The 24,962-nt window shown below is 42.4% G+C and overlaps 1 protein-coding gene and 1 long non-coding RNA gene across 6 annotated transcripts in view; one reads left to right on the top strand and one right to left on the bottom strand.

Annotated features, from left to right (window-relative positions):
* Positions 1-1,073, bottom strand: part of LOC122730406 — a 36,386-nt gene extending 35,313 nt beyond the window's left edge. Inside the window, exon 1 of the long non-coding RNA XR_006353502.1 lies at positions 861-1,073. This is a non-coding gene — a long non-coding RNA (uncharacterized LOC122730406). The remainder of the gene's footprint in view (positions 1-860) is intronic.
* TEAD1 (TEA domain transcription factor 1) overlaps positions 1-24,962 on the top strand; it is a 305,630-nt gene that overhangs the window by 262 nt on the left and 280,406 nt on the right. For 3 of the 5 annotated variants that reach the window (XM_043969524.1, XM_043969523.1, XM_043969519.1), the window contains exon 1: positions 1,005-1,116. The exons of 1 other annotated variant lie outside the window; for it this stretch is intronic. The gene's annotated coding sequence lies outside the window, so the exon portion shown is untranslated. Of the gene's footprint in view, positions 1-1,004; positions 1,117-24,962 lie in introns of those variants that run through there. One more of the 5 variants, XM_043969520.1, reaches the window with a different exon arrangement.

The following is a 24,962-nucleotide window of genomic DNA, read 5'->3' as shown; positions in this document are numbered from 1 at the left end:
GGATGGGGGGGGTCTCCTGTTATTTCCCCTGGCCTTCCTTCTCCGGGCCGCTGACCCCCCTCCTCCTTCTCCTCCCTCTTCCCCTCCCCCGGGCCCCCTGCAGGTGACCCGGGCGCGCGGCTGGGGGAGGGGGCGGGGGGGGGGAGGCGCGAGACGGGGAAGGTGTAGAGCGTGGTCGGTCGGTCAGTACGCGGGCTGGGCTGAGCTGAGTTGAGTCGGGGTTGTGGGGAGGGACCGGAGCAGAAAAGGCGAGAGAGCGCGAGCCTGGCAAGTTGTTGAAATGGAGTTTTGCTGCGGAGTGTGAAGCCGGCGCTGCAACAGGCGGCTGCTCCCCTTCCAGCCCTGCTCCTCTTGTGGCTGCTTTCCCTGACTCAGTGTTTCTCACTCAGCCTCACACACTCCCTCACTCCCTCTCTCTCTCTCTCTCTCCTCTCCTTCTCTCTCCTCTCGTCTCTCTCTCTCTCTCTCTCTCTCTCTCTCTCTCGCTCAGCACACACACACCACACACACACACACACACACGCTCTCGCTCTCCCCCTAACCCCCTCCCTTCTCGCTTACACACACACACACACACACACACAAGCGCCACACACGCACAAAATCTTTGACATTTTTCACATTTTTCGCCAAGAAGGAAGAAGTTAGTAGGAGTGAGCAGGAGGTTGGGTGGAGGAGCAAGCCGCCACCGCCGCCAGCAGCAGCCCCGGCCCGGCCCCGGCGGCGGCAGCAGCGCCCAGCCAGCCTGGCATGAGCCCGCGCAGCCCGGTGCCCTGAGAGCGCCCGCCTCTGAAATCCAGCAGCAGACACACAGACAGGCAGGCAGATCCGCAGACAGGCAGACAGACAGACAGACAGACCTCGGGCTTCCGGGCTGCTTCTGACAGTGGTGCTGTTTGGGGGACTTGGGGGGCTTCTAAAAGATGAAAGAAGGCATGTTCTTTTCTACTGCTTCTCTAGAACTGCTGCTGCCGCCGCCGCCGCCGCCGCCGCTGCTTAATTGCACATTCAAGTGGAAAATTTTCGGGAGTCAGCAGAAACATTGTGTCCCAAAAAGGCTAAGTCGCAGTTACCACCAAACCCAGGAGGAGATTCTCCCTGGAAAACTTCCCTTCGGTAGGAAACCTAGGGGTTATTTGTTTGTTTACTGACCCAGAAAAGATCCAGAGGAGAAAACCGGAGCGGGTTGTGGTTACAGCCTTTGTTCGGCTGTTAGCCCTGCGTTCCCAAAGTCCTGCGCTATACTCTTTAAAGGGAGTAAGAAGTTGTTAAGAATCCTTTCCTTTTCTTTGCCGGGGTTTTGTTTGCTTTATTTTTCTTGAGGCGCAGCAACATTTTTATGTAGCAGAAAAACACCGGGGGCTGGTTCAGACCTCTTTAAAAATTACAGATCACAATTTTTATTTCTATTAGTATTTTTAAAAAATGTTTTAAGTTGCATAGTGTTACTGTATAAAAACATTTATGAAACAATGAAATACCAGCCACCACCATTTCTCTGGAGACTTGTTAACTTATTAGAAGCAAGTGGCTGCCTTTGATTTGCAGAAATGAAAATTGACCTCAGTAAGTACTGGAAACTTAGAGACCAGTTACTCTGCCTATAAAAAGGCCGGCCATGCATTTAAAAACAAAAACAAAACTACCATGGGAGGAAGAAGCCTGGAACAGAAAGGGCAGCAATCAAGCCTTTTCAGATTTTGTTGCTTTTTTTTTTAATTAAAAAAGTGCTACAGGTTGGAAAAACAGCCTGTTGCACAGAAACTACTGTATCACTTATTCCCCAGCTCAGGTTAACCACATGACTCTTTTCTTTTTTTCTCTTCCTGATTTTTTTTTAACTGCAGGCTAGCTGCTGTTTCAGGGGTGCTAAGTGCAGTTGGTTACCTGAATAAACAAAAATTACGGTTCTGTGTTGAATAAGTACATTTTAGGCAGGGTGTTTTGACATTCTGCACCATGGCAAAACCTATAAATCTATACATAGGCTGAAATAATATGTGATGGAAATATTCAACTGAAGGACCGACTGGCATCCTTGCAACGATGTATTCAAATAGTAACTGGTAGTCACGGTCAGCAATTTTTTTTCCTAGTTATTTTCTTAAAATTTAAAATGGCTCCCTGCAGGATTTGCGGTGCATATTGTCGTTTCTAGAAATAGCAGGGGGGGGGGTACCTTCATTAAGACTCTGGGCAGTATAAGCAGCAAGCACTAATTCTCCTCAAAATGGGTGCCAGGCAGGCAAGTTGGGTAAGAAATCCCTTCCCTTCAGAAGGAAATGCTAAGACTAATTAAAAAGTGACTCCTGAACTCTTAAGTGATTTGTTTAGTCTTTGTAAACGGAGTAATTTTGAGAGGAAAAGCTTAATTTTTTTCTAATCTATGGATCTCCAGGAATGATCTTAGGTTTTCTCCTAATGTAAAACCGTGCCAAATTATTTGTTGTGTTGGGATAAATAATACCTAATTTCAGAAATTAAGTGCCAGAGGAATATTTATTGTTTACTGATAATATGTGAGTATCCAGACCCAAGTCATTTTTTATTACAGGAGCTCGGTTTTGAGGAGTGATTTAGAAGGAATATCAGAATATTTTGTTTCCATTCTTGGTTTTGTCCTTTTAATTGCAAAAGTAAGCGGAAGAACAACAGGCGTGTAGGGGAAAGCTTTGTGCTTAGTTTTGACCACTGTGTGTGTGATGATGCTCTACAAAGTCCCTGTAATAGAGTGCCACGTGAGGAGAGCTGTTGATTTTTGTGTTTTTGAGTACCTTCAAAAAATCTTCACATCTGCTTAATGAAATTTAACCCAAAGTTGACAGGGGGGAACGTTCACTTTGCGGTGAAATAGACTTGAAAGTGAATCTTCTATTTGAGAGAATGAATTCTGTTGCCTGAGGGCTTCTGCCGGTAGAATTGTTGACTGGAGGAGAGGTGGTGTATGAGGAGAGAGAGTTAGGGAAGGCCCTGGACTCCGTTTAGAGATTTTATTCTCCTTTCACTGGCTGGAGAATGTATCTACTTGGGGGTAGTCTCCTTGTGGAGATTTTGAATGTGTTTATTTTCTTCACCTCCCCTCCCTTTTTTTTTTAAAGAAGCAAAGTTGAGTGACAGAAAGAAAAAAAACTATTTTTTGAACTTTTTGACCCTATGTCTGTTTTACAAAAACAGCTGCATATAGGAAAAAAACCCCAAAACAAAACAACCCTCTTTAATGAAACGATGATGGGTGAAATTTTGAAAGTAGGAGATAATTGTAGTTTATGACAGCAATGTTGATATTGTAGTCACACATTTTCAGGAGGGATAACCCAAACCAGTTGTTGAATTTAGACCCCCCCAAATGTAAAGATTAAAAAAAAAATATTGAATGCAAGAGAGTCCCACCTTCAAAGTTTGTTCCATACTTCTTTATGTATGAGGGAGACATCATCGATCCTGATTACTTTTCATCTCAGTCTTAACCGTTAGGCTAATTATACTGCTCTTAAGTGGAAATTGGAATGTAGTTGATCTTCTAGGAGGTTTGTACAAGTATATGAGAGTGGTAATAAGCACTTTCATTGTAGAATGACTGTGGTTCATCTTTAAGCTTGAAATCTTTTGGACCTAGTCTTGGGCCAGATTAGCAACAAGAAAAAAATCAGCAAGGAGGAAAAGATTTGCAGAGAACTCATATCAATTCCTGGTAAAACTTGGAGAGCTTCACCCCCAGGAGAGCAGGAAAGTTGGAGCCCCTACTTCGTCTAAAAATATGCAGTGCATTGTCTCCAGCTAGCTGTTGTTCACCACATGCAGTTTATTTAATAGAAGTGGTTGATTTCATTGGGCATATCACTGGTTTCTGAAAGCAGTATTAGAAACTGATTCACTTTTGGACAAGCTTCAGGCTCATTTGGGAGACCTAAGAAGTGCCTGTGTTGATGATTGATAAGAGGAACTGAGGAAGGTTTAAAAGTTTGAGTTGGGGTTCATGCAACCACTGCAGTATTTAAATTATAGCCCAGGTTTCCTTTGAACCTACATTCATTCCATATTTTCATCTTGAGTTTTCCCAAAGTTGATAAAATCAAGTGAACTGCTTGAACCTATCCATTCATTGTGACCTCAACATTTATGAGTTTTTGGTGTAGTTTTTTTTATTAGCCAATTTAGTCCTCATTCTTATTATCGGGTTTTTTTTTTTACCAACTTAATATATGGTTTGTAATGGTGAATTTCTTGTTCTTTAAATTCTATGATTTTTAAAACATGCCATAAATTTTAGAATGTAAACTCCCATTTTGCTTGTGTTGTCAGAGCCTAGATTAACTCCTGAGACCTCTCATCAGAATCTCGAATGTGTTGATAATGAATCACTATCCCTCTCCAGTAGTACCTGAATTCTGAGTTGAAGCTCATAGGTTTCTTCAGATCCTTTTGGACTTTGTCCTAGCAACAACATTAGTTGCTAGTAACTTTCGGTCTCAGGAGAAGGGGCTTCTCTTTGTTCTCTGTATTCTAACTTGGGGTGGGGAGTTACTCCAGAACTGCTTCGGACCGTCGGGGAAACTTTGCAAACTGTGGCAGATTGTTTCTTTGGCTTGCCCATAGGCCCCTTCAGGATTTGCTGCAGTCCCGGCAAGGGCATCAGTGACTCCTCACTTATCCTTTGTCCCTCCTTTTTTGCTTGGCCTGTCCTGGCTCTCCCCCGCCCCCCCCCCCATTATTCTTGCCCCTCTCCTGAAGCTGACATTTGTGTTTTGCTAGATCTTCCTCAGTAGTTTTAGTTAGAATGGCTTTCTTGGCTGAGTTTGTGTGTTTGTGGGGGTGGGGGTGGGGGTGGGGGTTGATGAATTTCAAAGAAGAAAGAGAGAGTTTGGCCTTATTCATCGTGATTTAGAATCACAATCAGTAGCCTCCAGCAGGAATTGGGACTGCCGGTAGGTATTTGACGAAGTTTAGACTTTTGCGTAAAGTGACTTAAACATTGTTGACTGAGTGTAAAACAATGTCAGGGCTGTTGTTTTTACAGAGATATAAACTGAAAAACTGCTGCTAATGGTGGGAAATGTTAATTATGTGAGAACATATTGAACTTATATTCTCTGGCATGAACTTTTTAAAATGCATCAACTGCTGCTTTTTTTTTATAGGCACAGCTTTCTAATTATCATAATTCAGTACAGCTCTGCCTTTGGATGGAATTCAAGTGCAATCTCAACTTAAAATGAAAGGGGATCTTTTTTTTTTTACTGAAAATGTTCACAAAAAATTGGAAAAACTCATCAGAGACTGTTGTTATACTTAGGTGGGGGTAACTGGAGAAAATAGCATGTGTGCCATGCCCATACAGCCAACCACCACCACTGAGGCTGAGAAGAGATGGGTATTGGATTTTCTCATCTCCCAACATGCATCCCAGCACAGTTTTTTTTTTTCCACTTTTGAATGCCACAGGCTGATGAACTCAGTATTGCAAACCTCCTTTCTTTTTGCCATTCCTGAAATAGTAAATTAAATAAATAGATTAGCACATTATTACCATCGTTAATATTCTCTGAAAAGATGCTAAGGAAACAAAAATCTAGGAAATCCTGTTGGATTCACTGGATAAAACCATATGTTATCTTTGATGGCAAGTCCTGTATTTTAGAAGTTGGCTTGGTCTGCTGTTCTTCACACCTTCTTCTTACGGCATTTGACTAAGTCAGTTCCAATTTTTTGGTCTTCAGACCCTTCTACGATGATGCTTTTTTCTACATCATTTAAACTTGGAATAAACACACACACACAAGGAAGCACTACAAATTCTATTCAAACATTAACTCTTAAGTGGACTTGGATTTTTAAGTTTTGAGAACTTCTAACCCCGATCCATACACCCATAAGGCAACACAGAAATGCAAAGAAAATCCGTGGAAACAAAATGACTTCATTTGCTCTGGCTTAGAAACCAAATTCACTTCCCTGGTGGTGAAATAAAAGGAGCCAAGTGTTTTAAATAGCCACTCCCCAAGGCCCGCCCCACCCACCCACCCGCCCGCCCGCCTGCCTGCCTTCCCCAGTGTTTGGAGAAAAGCTCATTGTCTGCTTTGGAGCGGCCTCCTGTAAACCTCCCCCACCAGGCAGCTCCATTTCTGAAGTTGACATCTGGTTTACTCTTTGTTCACCTGATACACACAGAGTCCACATATCTACACTGCGGCTGTGTGTATGATGTGTTTTGAGAAGGGGGTGGGCAGGGAGGGGGACGGCATGTATCAAAGTGGAGGTCAGGGCATAAGTGAAATGCAAATTTAGGCGAGGTACTGGACTGGGGCTATCAAATTGGGAGTAGTGTGGTGGCCTTTTGTTGTGGAAGCAACAGGCAGAAGTTTGTGGCACCATATGGCTAGGATGTGCTTCAGATAAGCTATCTGCTGCTTTAGCTTGTCAACAGGGCTTTTTTTTTTTCCCCTTTTCTTTCTTTCTTTTTTTTTTTTTTAATATGGGTTCCTTTGGAGAAAGCCTATCACTCCTTCCTACCTTGGGATTCCCAAACTCTTGAGAGTAGTCTTTTCCTGTGAGCAATAAATAACCTTTCCTCCTCTCTTCCTTTTAAATTCAGAGGCTACGAGACTACAGCAGTGTGTTTTCTAATGAGCTAGCTTGCACTTTTAGTCCCAGGAGGGACTAAGGCAATGTCAAGTCCATGTGGGAACACACTCCCCTTAAAAGATTCACCCAGTGTGCAATTCCTTTTGAACAAATGAAAAATTCTTCTGAAAGAAAGCCTTTAATTTGGCTTTCCGCGTAAAGATAATGTCAGCATTATTATTTTAAATTGGGGGAAAGGTGCTGACTTTGATTTGGAGGTCAGGAATAGAGAAATAGCTTGGCCAGGACCAAGAATTGTTGTTCAAGTAGGAAGTGCCTCTGAACCCAGCCAGTTCTTTGACTTATGAACCCACAGCCTGTGGCATGGAAATAGCAAAGTGCCTCCTTGGGCTTGAACTTAGCCAGAGGAGGGCTCAGCTACATGGCTCTGCATGAAGGAAACTGATCTTGTCCTTCCTTGTGTCTCTCCTTAAGGTACTGCTTCTCTCAGCTTCCTATCCATACACAGTGATTAACTGTCAATTCTCATTGCCCTCCTTACCTGAAAAGTTACCTTCCCCACACTAACCATTCCCTAAAGAGAGGTGGAAGGAAGGGGTTGGGGAGTATATTACTTCCCTCTCACTTTCTGGTCTGAGCACTTCTTTTAATTGGGAATTCTCAGCAACTCCAGCAGACTGGGAATGTACTCTCCAAAACTAAAATTGTACTGCGGTAGAAATTTTGTGTATTCGGTAGAACTTTCTTGTTCCTTAAATGGAATTTTACCTGTGGTTGTACAGTGGACAATTTATATCCCAAGTCTTTTATGAAATGACTCTCTTGCTCAGATTGAAAATAAGCCCCTGACCTCCACTTGGAAGTAATTCGCAGTACTGTTGTAAAATGAACACCGATTTGCCTATCTGTTTTGCTGGCATAAATGGGTAATCCACCCACTCTTTGGGCGTGGGTGGGAGCTATGATCCATGAGTATAAGACCAGCTGTCAGCCAGAGCTTTTAGGGATCTGCTCAGAGTGCCAAGTCCTTGTCTGGATGCCCTCAGTGATCACACAGGATGGCATTACTAAGGGGATTTTGGGGGGGAGGCCAAGGCCAGCGTGCTATCTATCCTCACCACCCTCCTTTACCCTTCTCCCTTTCCTTCCTGCTTTGGCACTGCTATGAGCCTGGTGGTTCCCAGCCTTGTGTAGTTCCATGATACCCACCTAGCTCACCTCACATGCCCTTCTTGGAGAAAGAGAGAGAGAGAGTGTGTGTGTGTGTGTGTGTGTGTGTGTGTGTGCGTGCGCGCGCGCGTGCGCGCACTCGCGCACAAGCGCCAGCCAAGCAGGTGAATCAGAAGAGGCCAACAAGGTCATGTGGGAAATGTAGAGAACACACACAATAGAGAGCTCAGGGACAGGTGAGGAAGGAATAAGAGAGCACCTCACCCCTTTAAATGGAAATACCTTCATATCCTATGGTCTTGAAGTAATGTGTAGACTTGACTAACAAACTGATGGTCATTTCTAATTGTTGTTGTTGTTGGGGCAATGAGGGTTAAGTGACTTGCCCAGGGTCACACAGCTAGTAAGTGTTAAGTGTCTGAGGCCGGATTTGAACTCTGGTACTCCTCAATCCAGGGCAAGTGCTTATCCACTGTGCCACCTTGCTGGCCTCATGGTCATTTCTGAAGATTAGAGTTGACTGACTAATGCTGGGTTAAAAAAAAAAAAGGATCTCAGATAGTCTACAGACTTGATAAACATAAGCCCTAGTGTCATAGGATTTAGTGCTAGAAAGGATCTTGGGGATCATCTAGTCCAATCCTCTTATTTTACTGATGTGGTAAACTGAGGCCCAGTGAGATAAATGGTTTGTTTGCTTGAGATCACACAGTTATTAAGGTGTCAGAACCAAGTCTCAATCCAGGTCATTTTTTGCAAGTCCAGGACTTCATTATGTCAGGGTACCTCCTTTAGGTTTGAATTCCCAGCCAAGTTCTATTTTTTTTAAAGGTTATTAAAATGTGGTTTGTGAAATACTTTTGAAAAGAAAGGTGATCACTAGGAGCTAGCATGCATTCATGAAGAACAAGTCATGCCACATTGTAACTTCACTTGAAAGGTTGGTAGACTAGGGAGATTATTCCAGATATATTGTATCAGAAAAGCATTGGTCATATTATCTCCTGACCTCTTTGTGGGAAAGACAGAAAAGGAATGTAAATGGGGTGACACCATTGGTAGATTCCTAGTTGATTGAACAACCTTAGGCAAAAATTGCCTGTCTCTAGTCACCTTACTTAGCTCCAAGCTCCAGACCTCCGTGTTCACCCAGACATTCCACAAGTACCGCAAGCTTAGCTTGTCTAAAACTATACTACTTATTCCACCCTTCCCCAAAGCTGCTCCCCTTCCTGACTCATTGTTTTCCCCTGTGGCATCATGGATTTGCCCATTCTTGGACATATTAATAGGTAGATTTGAAGTCAGAGACCTGAATTTAATTCTTTAACCTTACTCTCCATGGTGTCTTTATACCACCTCTGTAAAGTGGGAAGGTTGGACTAGATGTTCCGAGGGCCTTCCTTGGCTAGGGTATTTTGACTGTTGTCTTCCCTTCTCAATTCCAGTCAGTTACCAAGAATTATAGATTTTATGTCTGCAATATCTCTTTTACTTGTTTCCTCCTCTCCATTTTAGGGCAGCTAGATGGTATGGTGGATAGAGTGTCAGGCCTGGAGTCAGAAAGACCTGAGTTCAAATCCAGCCTCAGACACTTCCTAGGTATATGACACTGGGCAAGTCACTTAACTCTGTCTCAGTTTCTTCATCTCTAAAATGAGCTGGCGAAGGAAATGGCAAACTATCTTTGCCAAGAAAACCCCAAATGGGGTCACGAAGAGTCAGACACAACTGAACAACTGCATTTTAACAACTACCATTATAGTATAGCATCTTATTACCACCTACCCCCATTTTCTTAAAAGCCCACTAACATCACATTACCATTACTCTACCCCACTTCCCCTTTCACACAACAATGAAATATCTTTTGTACAACTACTAGAATAATTTTTCTTACGTATTTGTTCGTGTCACTCCTGCCTCCAAAATATTTACTTTTCCATGCTCATTTGAACTTTATGCAGATGGTATTTTGCTTGACATTCAAGTCACACACAATCTTGCCTCTACCCTACTAGCTTTCTAGCTTTTTTTCCTATTACCATCCTTACCTGCCCCCTATAACAAAGCTTTTTAAACTGTGCCCTTACCTGCCTTCTTTACTTAGCCCCTATAGCAAAGCTTCTTAAAATTAAATCCCATCATATGGGGTCATGTAACTGAATGTGGGGGTGACAACAAATTTGGCTACAGTAAAAGGTTATGTATGCCTATATTATATTTGGGGTCACATAACCTTTCTTGGACAAAAAGGGATCTGAAGTGGAAAAAGTTTAAGAAGACCTGCTCTATAACACACTCTGCTCAAGTAGACTCTAGTCTGTTCTGTACCTGCTTTCTTCTTTCCCTGGGGGGAGAAACCCAGTCCAAATTAAAACAAACCTCCCCCCCCAACACACACACACACACACACACACACACACACACACACACACACACTCCTACCCTCAGAGAGCTTGCTGTCTAATGGATGAATAAAACATCAACATAAATAAGGTAGAATGAACTAAGAGCAGAGCAGATTTCCAGACTTAAGAATTTTGAGAATACATGATCAGGATATAGGATTTTTGCCAATGATACAGAACTAGGATATAATGGCTAAGTATTGTCATGCAGACACACTAGATAAAGTGCCAGGGCCTAGAGATAGGAAGATTTATCTTCATGAGATACATAGCTAGTAAGCTATGTGACCCTGGGCAAGTCACTTGACCTTGTTTGCCTCAGTTTCCTCATCTGTTTTTACATCTTTGAGCTTGAGAAGGAAATGGCAAACCGGTCTGGTATCTTTGCCAAGAAAACCTCAGATGGGATCAGAAAGAGATAAATGTGATTACAAGAACTCAGCAACAACAACAAAATTGTTCTGCAAAGATATTGACAGACTGGAAAAGATGGGTTGAAACTAACGAGTTAGAATTTAACCTCTTTTTTTTTTTTAGAATGAAAAAGATCAACTTTACCAGAAATAGTGAGGGGGAGGTGGTCATTCACTAGGCATTTATGAACAAATGCATTCATTTCAAAAAGACGAGGTGTGGTAGTTGATTCACAAACTCAATATGAGTCAACAGGGTAATATGGCAGCCCAAAATAGTTAATATGACCTTAGGCTGCATTTATAGAAATAGAGAGCTTTCCGCATAATAGTTGCTTAATAAATGGTTAATGAATGAATACATGAATCAAATAGATGGTGTTCAAGTCTTGAGAAAGAAAGAATAGCCCCACTATACTTTGTACTGTTCCTGCCACTGTCAGAGCCTTGTTTTCAGTTTTGAACATTACACTTAAGGTTAGATATTGATCATCTGGAGTGAAGAAGAACCAAAGACACCAAGCGGGACTTGGAAAACTTGCCATAGGAAGTCGTTTTGATTAACCTAGAGAAGAAAAGTTGTGTTCTGGAATTTGAAAGGCTGTCACATGGAGGAAGGATTGGATTTCATTTTGGTGTTGAAGAGAGAAGTAGGACCAATTTGAGTAGAAGTTTCCCAGAGGTTGACTTCTGATGAATAGAAAATAGTTCCTAAGCAATACAGTTGCCCAATGATGGAATGGGCTGCTGCCTGATGGTGTGAGCTTAGGTCACTTGAAATGTGCAAGTAGAAACTAGATGAGGACCCGTCAGGGATGCTTCCTGTAGGGTGTGGACTGGAGTAGAGGTATCAAAATCTTACCTTTCAAAACTCTGGAGTACAGCTGAGCCAGATGAAATGGAATCGGAAAATGGTTAACAAAATAAATAAAAATACATTGAAATATAGATAATGTTAATTTGTGAAGTACCAAAATCTCACCCTTCAAAACTCTGTAGTACACCTGAGCCCAGATGAAGTGGAATTGGGAAATGATTAACAAAATAAAAATACATTGAAATATAGATAATGTTAATTTGTGGTTTTCTAAGTCAGCATGTGGCCTGTTTTCTAGTTGAGTTGACATTCATATGCTAGGGGCCCTTTGAGCCCTCTCCAGTTCTGGTCCTGTGATTCCAAGAAAATGAACTCACCTGCTGCTGCTGCCCATGGAGTCGAATACTAATGATGGAGTAAAAATTTAGGATTGTATATAAACCACTAAACTCTGTTTTAAAAGCCATGATAAAATGTCTTTCTTTTCTCCTTCCTCCCCTCCCCCCTCTAATTACCTTTAAAGTCATCAGGATTTACTCACATTGAACGAGCACAATTAAGATTTAGCTGGGATCTGTCAATTTCTTTCTTAAGGAAACTAACTCCTTTTACCTCTTCCTGTTCTTCTGTTAGATCAAATTTTGTAGATAAGAGTATTAGAAAGTTGCCGGAGGCTCAGAAGTGCTAATCCACTTGTTTTTGGTCCCTTTCCTGGTGTCAGGAGGCATTTTTGAGTCCAGAGTTTTCTGATTCCTGATTCCAGAACTTTCTCTATTTTCCAGCCTTTCTACACTTTGAATATACTTAGGAATTCTGAATAGATTAACTGTTGACTGTGACAGTAGTGAGCCCACAGATCGGGAACATTGGGAATGGGGAGTTTGGGTAATATATAATAAAATGGCCTTAAGACATGGGGCAAATCACTTAACCTCTCTGGGCTTCCCTTTCCTCAACTGTAAAATGAGAAGGTGGGAGGACCTTGAAGGTCCCTTCTAGTGATGAATCAGTGATCTCCGAGGTTCCTAAGATAGCCAGTTGTTACTCTGTACTGTAGTTACTGAGGCCCCTGGTGCTCCGAGCAGGAACCCCTAGAGGAGAATTTCAGAGCAATTGCATTCCGGTCTTTCTGAGGTGCCACCAATAGAGGGTTTGGATGGTGCTTCCAGAAGATCAGATGAAATCCTGGAAATCATTTAGCCCGTTTACTTTTAGACCTCACTTTCCTCTTGTAGTGCTGATTTTTAGTCATATGATCCTGTAATTTTCCTCCTCATAGCCCTTTCAGATTCCGATTCTTCTAAACAGGTGTCTGGAGTGTAACATTTAATCATTGGTTCATTTGCTTCTCTGAATGATTTGGCGGCAGCGGCGGCGGTGGGGGGAGGAGTTGTTTTAGTTTCTCCCCCCCCACCCCCATTCAATATGAAGGTTTTATACCCAGGGGGACTTTTAGGCTTCGAAGATTTTATTTTAGGACCTGAAGAAATCCTCAGTTTTCCTGCTTATGCATAATCCCTGCGGTCAGTTGGCTTGGTTCTTCTGAGGTTGTGTCCCAAACCTTGTGCTTAAATCTGGGGGGAAAAAAGTTTTAAAAGTTATTTTAGGACTTTTCAATTCTTGGTGGTTTCTTTTGACACCGCTATCGGTTTAGGGATTTTGAGGCCTCATTTATAAGATCCTGTGCTTCCTTAAGAATGGTAGGTAGAAAGGGAAAGGGAGGGAATAAACACTAATAATAAATCACTTACTGTGTGCCAGGCACTGTGCCAAGTGCTTTACAAATATTATCTCACTTGGTCCTCTCACAACCCTGTGAGGTGGGTTTTATTATTATTCCCATTTTATAGTTGAGGAAACTGAGGCAACATGAAGTGAGTCATAGAGTGAGTCATAGAAGCTGGATTTGAACTCAGGTCTTCCTTTCTCTAGCTGCCTCAAAGCAGTATGAGCAAGAGCAAATTGGGGTAGGAAAGATAATGACTGATCTAATGAGTTTTCTAGTTCTTTGTGGTTCATGATAGAAAGTAAAGTGATGGAAAAAACCAAGAACGATGTTCAGAAATCTGGTATGTTTTAAGGAAATGATCTTGGAACTGGAAATAGAGATCTGAGTTTGAGTCTTGTGTGTCTCTGACGTTAGTTCGGTCTGAAATTTTGCTCTGTGAAATGAGAGGGTTGTCCCGAGCTATCTTTTAAGTTCCTTCCTGAGCTCTTGTTTTATAAGAGGCAAACCATGGAGCCCACACTTAAGTAAAACTCAGTTTAACAATTTGAGGCAACATTACGCTGAGGAAGATGGAGTCATCCTAGGAAATGATGTAAGTGGGGACATGCCTCCTCTGAGTGAGGCTGGAAAAGAAGCTGCAGGTTCTCTTCCAACTGGGTGAATCCTGGGCAAGTCACTCAATGTCTCTGGGCCTTAGTTTCTCCCCATAAAAGAGACTGTTGGTTTAGGTCAGAGCCTTTTTAACCTTTTTTAGAGAGTCTGGTGTAGATTATGGACCCCTGTTTAAAACAGTATATTTACATGCACAGGATAAAATATGCAAAGGAAACCAGTCATATTGAAATTGTCACCAGAGCATATTTAAGAAAAAAACAAACAAAAACCCAGAAATGAGTTCCTAGCCCCAAGGGTAAGAACCCCTGGCTTAGATGGTCCCTTGACGTTCCTTCCTGCCCATAATGAATATGATTCTGTCTTATCAGCCCAGAGTACTAGTGTGAGCTGCAAGCTGTGACCTTGGGTAAATAATTTTCGATTTCTGGGCCTGGGTGTATAAAGAGATCTGGAAGATAACCTGAGATTTTTGTTAAAAACTGATAGAATCAGTTGGGAAACCCTCTGGAAAGATGGTTATCTTGCAGCCCGCCCTGTCCCTACCCAAAGCACGGATTTACATATTCCTTGAGGAGGTTTTTGAATCTTTGTTTTTTTAATCTCTCCTTCTGGAGGAGAGAGAAATATAATCTAATATCTACTATTTTCTACTGTTCTTCTCCTCCCCCCTCCCCCAACTGTTATCATCTGATCCCCTCCCTCCCTCTGTTATTATTGAGAAGAAGATTAAGTTCCGTTCTTCTAAATTGCTTGAGTTTTGGGATTCTGCTAGGACTCCTTGTCTGGTTTTTGAGGGCCAAGGTAGACCAAACCTCAGCAAGCCCCTGCAGCAGTCAGGGGAACAAAGTTCTGTGGACCTACCGGGCCTAATTCAGGTAGCTGCTCAGGAAGAAGTGATAGCTGGTCTCTCTCCATGTCATTTTAAATAGACTCTTTGATCTGGTGTAGGAATGTAAGACCTAATCTTGGCTGCCCTACCAGCAGGTAGGTACCAGCAGCATTTCTCTCTCTCCTTCCTTTTTTTGATTTCTGTAACCTCAGTGCAGTTAGGAAGCATACAGTAAACTATCTCCTCTTTTGTAAGAGACAGAGCAATTGTTCTTCACTGGGGGTTCTCAGTCTCAGTTTGGATCAGCCTTGGTTATTTCTCTGTAGCCAGTGGTGTGGGGGACCCTGAAGACCATTAAGGGCCCTTAGTCATACAGTCAAGCACATCTGAAATTCCTGTGCCTTTGATTTTTTTTTTTTTTCTTCCCTCCTAAAAGGGTGGTTTTGGTTGGGAAAGGCAGGGTGATAAGAGGTGAGAAATCAGGTCTTACCATTCTTCCTTAGCCTCTTGACTAATCCCTTTTGGGAAGGCAGAATTTTATCCTGCTGTGTGTCAGATCTGGCTACTGTCAAATGGAGCAAATAACTCCAATCTCTGCATAGACTGGTAAATTTAAGAAGCACTGAATTCTTTCTTGACTTTCTGCTCCCCCAATTCCTTATTGCTTTGCTCTCCACCTCTCTCCTCCCCCAGTCACATTCTTACGCATCCTTTATGCCCATATGTATATATATGTGAGTGTGTGTGTTGTGTAAAATGGGGGTAATCATCCTACCACCCACCACAAAATTGTTATTGGGAGCGAATAAGATCATGCATTTAATAAACCTTGCAAAGACTATTATTATGAAGCATATTCTTGTCTTCTGAGAGAAAAAGGGCTTTGGAGAGGGGGTCCTGAGGGTAGGGAGGAGAGGAGAAGAAAAGCCAGTTGGGGTTTTATGCCACAATTGTTGTTTTTTTTTTCTTGATACCTTTAGTCCTGTTTCTCTGCCCACAATTCCACCTTCAATAACGAAGCCCATTGCTCACCGTCTTCCATTCCAAGCTCCTAATTCTCTGTTCAGGACCTTGCTGGTCTCCTGCCTTCATGTGCCCTTTTCCTAACTCACCACTTTGAAGGACTGTTTGTCTTTCCCGGCTCCCTTGCTTCTTTCATCTTGTCTCTGGTTGTTAACCACTCCTGGCCACACCTATTTACCCAGTCCTGGCCTCTTATCAGCCTAGCGTTGAATAGCCTCCACTCTATTCACCCTAGTAGACACACACTTCTTGTAAAGGCGTCCTGGGCTTTCTAAAAGGCACACTGTGCTCTCTGGTTTATGATCATCATCATCATCAAAGTAATAAAATAATAACAATAGCTAACAAGCACCTACTTTGTGCTGGATACTGTGCTGAGTTGGTTACAATTATTATCTCGTTTGGTTCTCACAACAGCCCTGGGTAGAGGGAGGTGCTCTGATTTATCTCTATTTTACTGATGAGGAAACTGAGGAAAAGACGTTAAGTGATTTGTCCAAGGGCTTCTTGTTTAGTCATTTTTCAGTCATGTATATATGATTCTCCATTTGGCTTTGTGTTTTTTTTTTGTGGGGCAAGGAGGGTTAAGTGATGTGCCCAGGATCACGCAGCTTCAAGTGTCTGAAGACAGATTTGAACTCAGGTCCTCCTGACTCCAGGGCTGATGCTTTATCCACTGCACCACCTAGCTGCCTCTGCCTAATAGATTTTTGTTGGTTTTTAATAATTCAAACACTAATGACCGAGAGTGCTCACATTATTTATTTCATTTGATCCTCACAACAACCACCCTGTGAAGTGGGTGCCATTATTATAAGACCCATTGTATAGATGGGATGGTTTCGGAAGTATGGGAGGTTTCCTGGGGTCACCTAGCTCTTGCCTCTAAGGCCTGTGTTCTCTCTACTACAAATGTAATATGCTTTGTAAACTAAGTGCTGGCTATTATTAGCCTCTCAGCAATTGATTAACAAGCGGGCCTTTCCAATAAATACTAAGTGCTTAATATATATTCGTCAGTTAATGCCCATTTGTGCTGATAAACCAGCGTTTCCTCTGCACACTAGGGTTCTTTTTTTAGTCCTGTTTTTACTAGTCTTTCTGAAAACCAACCATCTCACTGCCCTCAAAGCTATGGCTCACAATGGTTTTTTGCGGAGAACAACCCGAATCCTCAACCTTTCAGGGTTTTTGTAAGGAAAGGAAATCTCCAAGATCTCTAGGTTGCTGGTTGTGGGAGCTGGCAATCTTCATTAGGATAATTATTATTTGCTTTCAGAAACCACGTGGGAACCAACCCTCCCCTCCATTAGCAACTCCTCACTCATCTTCTGAGCTGAGTCCTGCCTGTTTTCTCCGTTGTCATCCTTTCTACCCATTTCACAGCCCTGCCTTTGGTGTCCCCCTCCCCCTCCCCCTCCTGGATGGTTTTGTTTTGTCCCCTGCTCATCAGACAGCTTTCGGATAATCCCCTAAAAACATGAGACTGAAACACCTAGCTGTAAACAGGGCTTGGACATCCCTCTCCTCCTGCTATTTATTAACAGTTACTGGAGGGAGCAGATGATGATAATGATAAAGTAGCAGACACCTCTGCAGAACTTTAAGGGTTTCTGAGCACTTTGAATCGATGAATTGATGATCTCTTTTGATCCTTATAACCCTGTAGAATAAGCACTACCAGTTTTACTGATGAAGAGCCTGGGGCTGAGAGAGGTTCCATTAGAGTTACCTTTGCCCTGGCTCTCTCTCCTGTCCAGAGTGACCTCCCTCCTTCCCCTAATCCTTAGGATGGATCTTTGGTCTTCTTCAGTTTGAGTTACCTTCCACATGAAGCTTTTCCTGAATTCTTCCATCTCTTAGTCCCTCCTCTCCAAACTCCCTTGTATTTCTTTCATACCTGCTCCCTATATAGAAATATATAGAAGAAAATAAGGATATAAATATATTTCTATATTCTATGTTTAAATATGCATGTTTATAACTAAATGTCTCTCTGTGTGTACAGGCACACATATACATACGTTTTAATTGTATGTATATATGTGTCTGTGTGTATACATATATATATACAGAGACACAAATGCATGTTTTTATTATATGTATATATGTGTGTCTCTGTGTATATATATACATATGTTTTTATTTATAAACATGTATATTTAAATATAGAATATTTATTGGATATGGATATATAGCATACCCACATACACACAGAGACACATATACATGTTTTAATTATATGTGTATGTGTGTCTCTGTATATTTAAATATAGAATATTTATTGGATATCTATCTCTATCACTATCTATCTATCTATCAATCATACACACATACACAGAGACACACACACAGGCTTATATATTCCTTTATATGTACATGTTATCTACCCTGAAAGAATATAAGCTCTGTGAGGGCAGGGACTATCTCACTCTTGTCTCTGTATGCCCAGCACTGGATAATTGTTTTATTTTATTTTTGGTGAGGCAGTTTGGGGTTAAGTGACTTGACCAGGGTTACACAGCTAATGTCAGATCAGGATTTAAACCCAGGTCTTTCTGTTTCCTAGACCAGTGATCCATCTACTGTCCTGCTGTTTTCATGAGTTCATTCCAATTGTGGAATTGAAAGGATGAAACATTTGAAATCTGGGTTCAATGTTTGCCGAGCTCACAGTACATCTAATAGGGAGGAGCTGATAGAGCTGAAAAAAGTTAGAAGAGGGCAGGGGCTGGGGGAAAGGTTTTAAAGCAGTCAGTTCCATGTTTGAATGTCCACTGTGTGATAGGCTTTGCGCTGGGTGTTGGGAATAAACCAAAAGAAACTTGAGGCATTTATGCTGTATTGAGGGAAAAACTTATGAGTATACTTAAGCAGATGTGTGAGTTTACAGAATGGAGAGTTTCCTCCTAGATTAAAGATTACAATCCATCCAAGTCTTGTCTATTTTCTCCCAAAAGTTCACCAAAGGGGATCCATTCAATATACTGGGTATCCTCCTGGCTTTATCCTGATATTACCAGTTTACCAATGTGATACTGTAAATTTCAACCTGCCCTCCCTTGTCTTTGCTTTTGATCAATCAGTCTTCCTTCCCTTCTGCTATTATCTGTTTCTTTATACCATTGATCATGTTAAGAATCCCTCTTACAGGTGGGATGATAAAGATGAGACCCTGTATACAAAGCCCTTTGAAAAATCTTAAGGTTATTACGATGTGAATATATTATATATGAAGTAAAGAGTTTGTGCCCTTTGAAGCCCTGTGGGCTGCTTGGAGGAATCTGGCTTTGGAGAATCTTGCCTTAACCAGTTCTCTGAGCAGGGTCTGCTCTGGGGTGTTCATCCACATCGGGAGAAAGGTGAGAGATTCCTTATCTCATTGCCAAAGTGCTTAGCTGTCCAGTTTCTACTCTGCATTTAGACGATCCGGGAATGGTTTGTTAGGCACATCTGTTCCAATAAATACTTGTTGAATTGAATTCGTGCTCCTCCCCCTCAGGAATTTAAAAAGACATTCATTCTGTGTCATAGTCACTCAGAGAGCTAAGAATGATTTCTGGAAGCTGGCCTTTTTTGAAAGCGGCACAGGTTTGTACCTTCCTGTCCTCGTTTGAATGCAGCTATTACAGAAAGCTTGGCAGGCCTGAAAGTCTTCTAAAAAATGTATATATTGTTGAACGAGTCTGCTAACAGACGTATTTATAGTGATTCCTGCCTGTACTTCTTGGAAACCATTTCATGCCAGTGTTGGGAAGTTGCAGAATGTACCTTTGGGTATGATGGGAGGCTCATCCTCTTCTGGGGGGTGGGGTGGAGCCTCCTTGGTGTTTGCTCTAGGCTTTGATAATCCGCCTTCATTTCTGTCATCTTGGTGGAACAGGGCTCCCTGTGAGCTTGGCCACCCTGCATTCCCAGGGTGCCTGGGAGAACTGGCTAGCCCCGACTGGGTGATAGATAGTTCACAGTATCCTTGGGAAATTATCTAGTGTCCTGGCCTGTGAGGCTTTGGAAACAAATTGCACATGCCTTCTCCGTAGCGGGCTACTTTTTGCAAATAGTTCCTCCAAATGAGGGGAAACATACAGTTATTAGAGTATTCCTCCCTGACTCTTCGCCTCCCTCAGATGAGTTGGGGAGGCCCAGAAAGCCCTTGTTCAGCCACTAAGGATTCTCTGCCCTGAGCTAAACTGGTTTTCACAGAAAAGAATTTGATTATGGTCCTCCTGCTCTGTGGGCCAGGGGAGCCTTGAGGAAGGCAAGTAGTGAAAAACTCCCAGAGAGAAAGCTGGCCGGGAGCCACTGACGTCAGCCATCTGAGTAAATCTGTTGGAAGAGGAGAGAGCCACAAGGCCTCTGCCAGCCCCGGCAGCCAGCAGTGCACTTTGGCCTTTCTTGGGCAACTGTTTTAACCGCTTTTTTTCCCTCCAAAAGTACCCTCTGTGTGCGCGTGTGTGGCTCCTCTTTCTCCCCCCCCCTCCGCCTTTTTTCCCCCCCATTTGTGCTTCTGAAGTCTACAAACACTCGAAACTCCCAAGTATAGTTTGGGGGAGGGCGGGGTGTGCAGTAGGGAACGGAAGGCTCTGGGGTGTTGGGGCTTGAATGCCTTTGCCTTGACTGATTAGGGGACTCTCATTTTGTTCTTGGCAGGTGGAGAGGTGCCCCCAAATGTGGGTGTGCAACAGGGGGAGAACCCCATATTCTCCTCATTCCCCTCTTCCGCTACCCCCCACACCAATAATTACTTTTTTTTTTTAATTTTGGAGGGAAAAGATGGCGAAGGAAGAAATATAAGGCTGGGTATAAATATCGAGGTCAGTTTTCACAGTGGAGGATGATGTAGGGAAACCCGTTCGGGGATGTGAAGCTGGATTGAGATTCTCTCCCTGAAATGGTGAGCAAGCTCTCTCCCCATTTTCTTACTGTACAGCTTCATTTCTCTGTGATTAGGTATTTATGTTGAATATTGACAATAGGCACAGCAATTTGGTGCTGAACATATGGTTGTGCTATAGATATTTTTATATCCAGGAGGGAGTGAGGGGGGAGGGGGAATGAAGCCTAAAAATAAGTGTCAGCTTTATTTATCCCACCTTATGATCCCCTTCTGGGCCTCGGGCCTGTGGCCTGTTGCAGTCAGGCAGGGTTGGATTCTGGGAAATGCATCTCCTCCGGTTCCCAGATGCCCCAGCCTCTTTTTGATTAGGGAATTGTTTTCATTGTTTCCATTGCCATGAATTCTGTTTGTTTGGTGCAAATATTAGTTTTAAAATAGGAGTTAAGCATCATTCAGATGGGGTTTTGAAGTTCCCTGAGTCTCCTGATCAGAAACATATTAAAGCAGTATCTTATCCATGAATCATTAGATGAGTCAGTTCCTGAAACCACGAGCAGCCTCATAGTTCTTGGCTACAACCACCAGCAGGAAATCCAGGCTTCAATCACTTCCTTTCTCAGTACTGGCTACAAGCAGTGTTAGCGGTTAGGTGATGCAGCTCTAGCAGGCAATAGGAAGATGTATGTCTGAGGAACAAAGGTGCTCTCCAGTCAATCCGCTGAAACGGTTTATAATTTGCGGGCTTGATTTGAATGTCAGGCGATGTTGGCATACTCTGCTGTGCAAACCAAACCAAACTGAAGCCCGTGGAGTGAGAGGGGCATAGGAGGGTGAGGTGAAAATCTCTGGGGAAAACAAAACAGTAGAAAATGTTTGAGGAAACTTTGGTGTTCCCGTGATTCCTAAAACCTGTGAGCAGTCAGGCATATGTTAGTGACAGATACTCTGAAGAGTGTGAGTGTGTGTGTTTGTGTGTGTGGTGTGTGTATTCAGAAGTTAGGAATTCTGTATTTTGTCTTCTTTATCAAAAAACAAACAAAAAAAGTCCTGACTCTTTTTGAGAGTTTTTTGGGTTCTGCTTCTTTTTATTTAAAAAAGAAAGGGGGGGGGAGGAAAAAAAAAGAAATGAAAAAGTGAAGCCTGACAAAACAGGTTAGCTGTAACTTCTGTGCATTTGGCTTTTAGGTTGCTGGCCTCCATTTTGTTTGTGCATGTGTTCAAAAGGCAGATTTTGGAGAGCATCCCTTGTGGATGAGTTGAGAAGGAGAGGGAGGGCGGCAACTTATTTAGTCACATTGTCTCTTACCCTGCTTTATGAATCTGCTGGGGATATAGGGGCAAAAAAATTTAGAAATGGGGGGTGGTGGTGTATTTTGTTAGGCTTTTTACAAAAGGATTATTGGATGCCAGATAGGACGATTTCCATTCTTGTTGCTTTGAGAGAGATTGAGCTGGCTGGGCGGAATAAAAGGGGACCTTTACTTAAACAGGTTGCTGTGTAGGTTGTATAGATGATACAAGCTGGTGGAGATTCAGAGGTTGGCTTGGAGGGCCAATGAAAAGCTATCTAGTGGCACTTGGCTGATGAGATGCCATTATGGTAAAACAATCCAAAGCAAAAGAACCCAACAAAAAACCAGGGATGAGCTAACCCATGGGGACATTATGGATCCTGCATGGGCACAGAGGCCGGGGTGTTCTGAGCAATATTTTAAAGTCCCTCCCGAGGTAGCTTGCTTCCTGGATCTAGCTGGAAGTGACTGGGCATTTTTAGCTCCCATGAAGGATAAGGGTGTATGTAAAAGCTTGCCTTGGTACTTTAGGGAAGGATAAGGAGTCCCAGTGTTGGAGTCAGGTTGTGTGGTTCCACACTGTACAGGCAGTGAGATGCGATGGCTAGAAGAGGGCTTGGGGTCAGGAAGACCTGGGTTTGAATCCTGCCCTTAGCTTGGCATTCATGTAAGTTCCTTCGATGAACCTCAACTTCCTTCTCTATGAAAAAGGAATAATAATAATACCCATAGTCTTGACCTCACTGGGTTATTTTGAGGTTGTGATAATGAGCCTTGCAAATTTGAGAGTGCTATCCAAATGCCAGTGGCTGTTGGGAGAGAGTGTGGTGGAATAAATACCCTAATGGACTTGGAGTCAGGAATTGAATTCAACAAGCATTTTATTTATTTATTTATTCATTCATTAATTCATCTATTCATTCATTCATTCATTTATTTATTTTAGCAGGGCAGTGAGGGTTAAGTGACTTGCCCAGGGTCATACAGCTAGTGTCAAGTGTCTTTGGCTGGATTTGAACTCAGGTCCTCTTGAATCCAGGGCTGCCCCTCAACAAGCATTTATTAAGCATGTACTGTGGATAAAGAGATTATTTCTAAATTCAAGAAGTTTATTTTCTACCGGGGGAAGATGTGGGTTCATATTCTATCATTGCCATTTCCTAGTTGTATTGTATGACTTTGAACAAGTCACTTTTCAGACCCTCAATTTCCTAATTCGTAAAACAGGGATAATAAAACCTAACCTCACAAGGTTGTGTTGAGGCTTGAATGAGATAATATATGTAATAATGTAATAAATATGGTGCAGTGGATAAAGCACTGGTCCTGGAGTCAGGAAGACCTGAGTTCAAATCCAGCCTCAGACACTTGATACCAGGTGTATGACCCTGGGCAAGTCACATAACCCTCATTGCCCCACCCCCACCCCCACCAAATATATGTATGTATATATGTGTGTGTATATGCGTGTGTGTGTGTGTATATGTATATATATATGTGATAATATCTGTAAAGTGTTTTGAATACTTTAAAGCACTATACAAATGTCAGTTATTATTTATATAGTGCCGTGCCTGAAGTCAGGGAGAGTCAACTTCCTGAGTTAAAATCTGGCCTCAGACACTTTCAAACTGTGTGACTCTGGGCAAGTCACTTCACCTTGTTTGCCTCAGTTTCCTCCTTTGTAAAATGAGTGGGAGAAGGGAATGGAAAGCCTCTCCAGTATCTTTGCCAAGAAAATCCCAAATGGGGTCACGAAGAATCAGACAGGACTGAAAGTACTGAACCACAGCAAGATATTTATACTACCTACCCCGTCTTCCCCCTACCCCCACCCCCCAGAGGATGGTTTGAGGTATGTAATATAAAATGATAAAATAAAAGCTATGCCAAAGCTTGACTTGGGATTTAATGAAGGATGGGGCAATTCCAGTGTTTGCAGCCTTCACAAACATTAAAGGGCTATGTAAAGGTGAGTGGATACTATGATTGTGCTTTATTTATGTTAGGTAGATTGGACTTTTTTCCCTTTTTTTTTTCAGTTATAGATGGAAAGAGTCTAATTCCTCATTTTACAAATGGGGGAACTGAGGTCCAGAGAGTGTTTTTCCCAGATTCAGAGCTATTCGTAATGCATTGAATTGGATTTGATTGGTTAAAATAACGACCATGAGTCCATTTCACTTCCTAAGCTTGGGAGTTGATGATACTGTTGGCTGCTTCTGAGTTTGTCAAGAAATGACATTTCCATTTTTTAAAAAAACTCAATGAATTTAGAGTAGGAGGCCGTCAGTCCTCCAAGGATTGGGGGAGAAGTTGATTTCCTCAGCTGGTGGGGTTGTTCAAATCCAATCTTGATCCATTCATTGATCCTAAGAGGTAGCTTGTCTCTTGCGGTGGGTTTCAGGTTGAAATTAGAGGCTTGAATTTTGAACTGCTTGCTGTCTCTGGACCAAGTTGTTGGTGGTCAGTGATTGATTCATTAATTAAAAACAATTTAAATGGATTTGTAAGCTCTCCTCTAACAGATTATCTGATTAGCAACAATATGGTGCACCCTACCGGCTGTGAGGAATGTGTTGCTTTGGACAAAACAGACTGACTTTCTGTTGGGTGCTTTAGGATCTCTGCAAATTAGTGAAAGGGCATCACCTAATCCTATACCAAACAGATTCTTCCTGTTGAAAATTTTGTTTTTAATTTTATTTTTAATGAAGCAGCTCCGGGAGGCTGGACTTCAGTCTCTGTGTGTTCAAGCACATGTGTATTCATGCCCCCAACAATGCTTCATGAACTGTCCAGGTTTTAACCCAATTTGATTCAAGGTTTCTGCTGAGAATTCTTTGGGGAGAAAAAAAAAGGGGGAGAAAAGGGAGGAAATGGAAATGTCTTCCAGTTTTATAAAAAAGAAATGCCACTTCTAGGTTATGAAAAAAAGCAAGTGATAAGAATGTACACTTGGGATGCAGCCCAGAAGGCAGTGGTGATATTGAGGGCAGGAAGAAATGGGACCTGGAGGCATCCTTAGTCCTTGAGCTAAATTATAACAAGGTGTTCTATTGGATAATTTTCCCAGTAGAGAAATCATCATTTGTATTCTTGACACTGCTTTTCCCCCCTGGACCTCATAAGCATGACCACATGACCTGAGTTCAAATCCCAGCTCCATTTGTTGGGTGTCTACATTTTGGAAATTGGTGGTGGTGGTGGGGGGGTGTTCTGAAATTTTTTCTATTTTCCCCTG

The sequence above is a fragment of the Dromiciops gliroides genome, chromosome 6 (assembly GCF_019393635.1).
Source record: "Dromiciops gliroides isolate mDroGli1 chromosome 6, mDroGli1.pri, whole genome shotgun sequence".
Taxonomy (NCBI): domain Eukaryota; kingdom Metazoa; phylum Chordata; class Mammalia; order Microbiotheria; family Microbiotheriidae; genus Dromiciops; species Dromiciops gliroides.
This window is presented reverse-complemented; position numbering and strand designations above follow the sequence as displayed.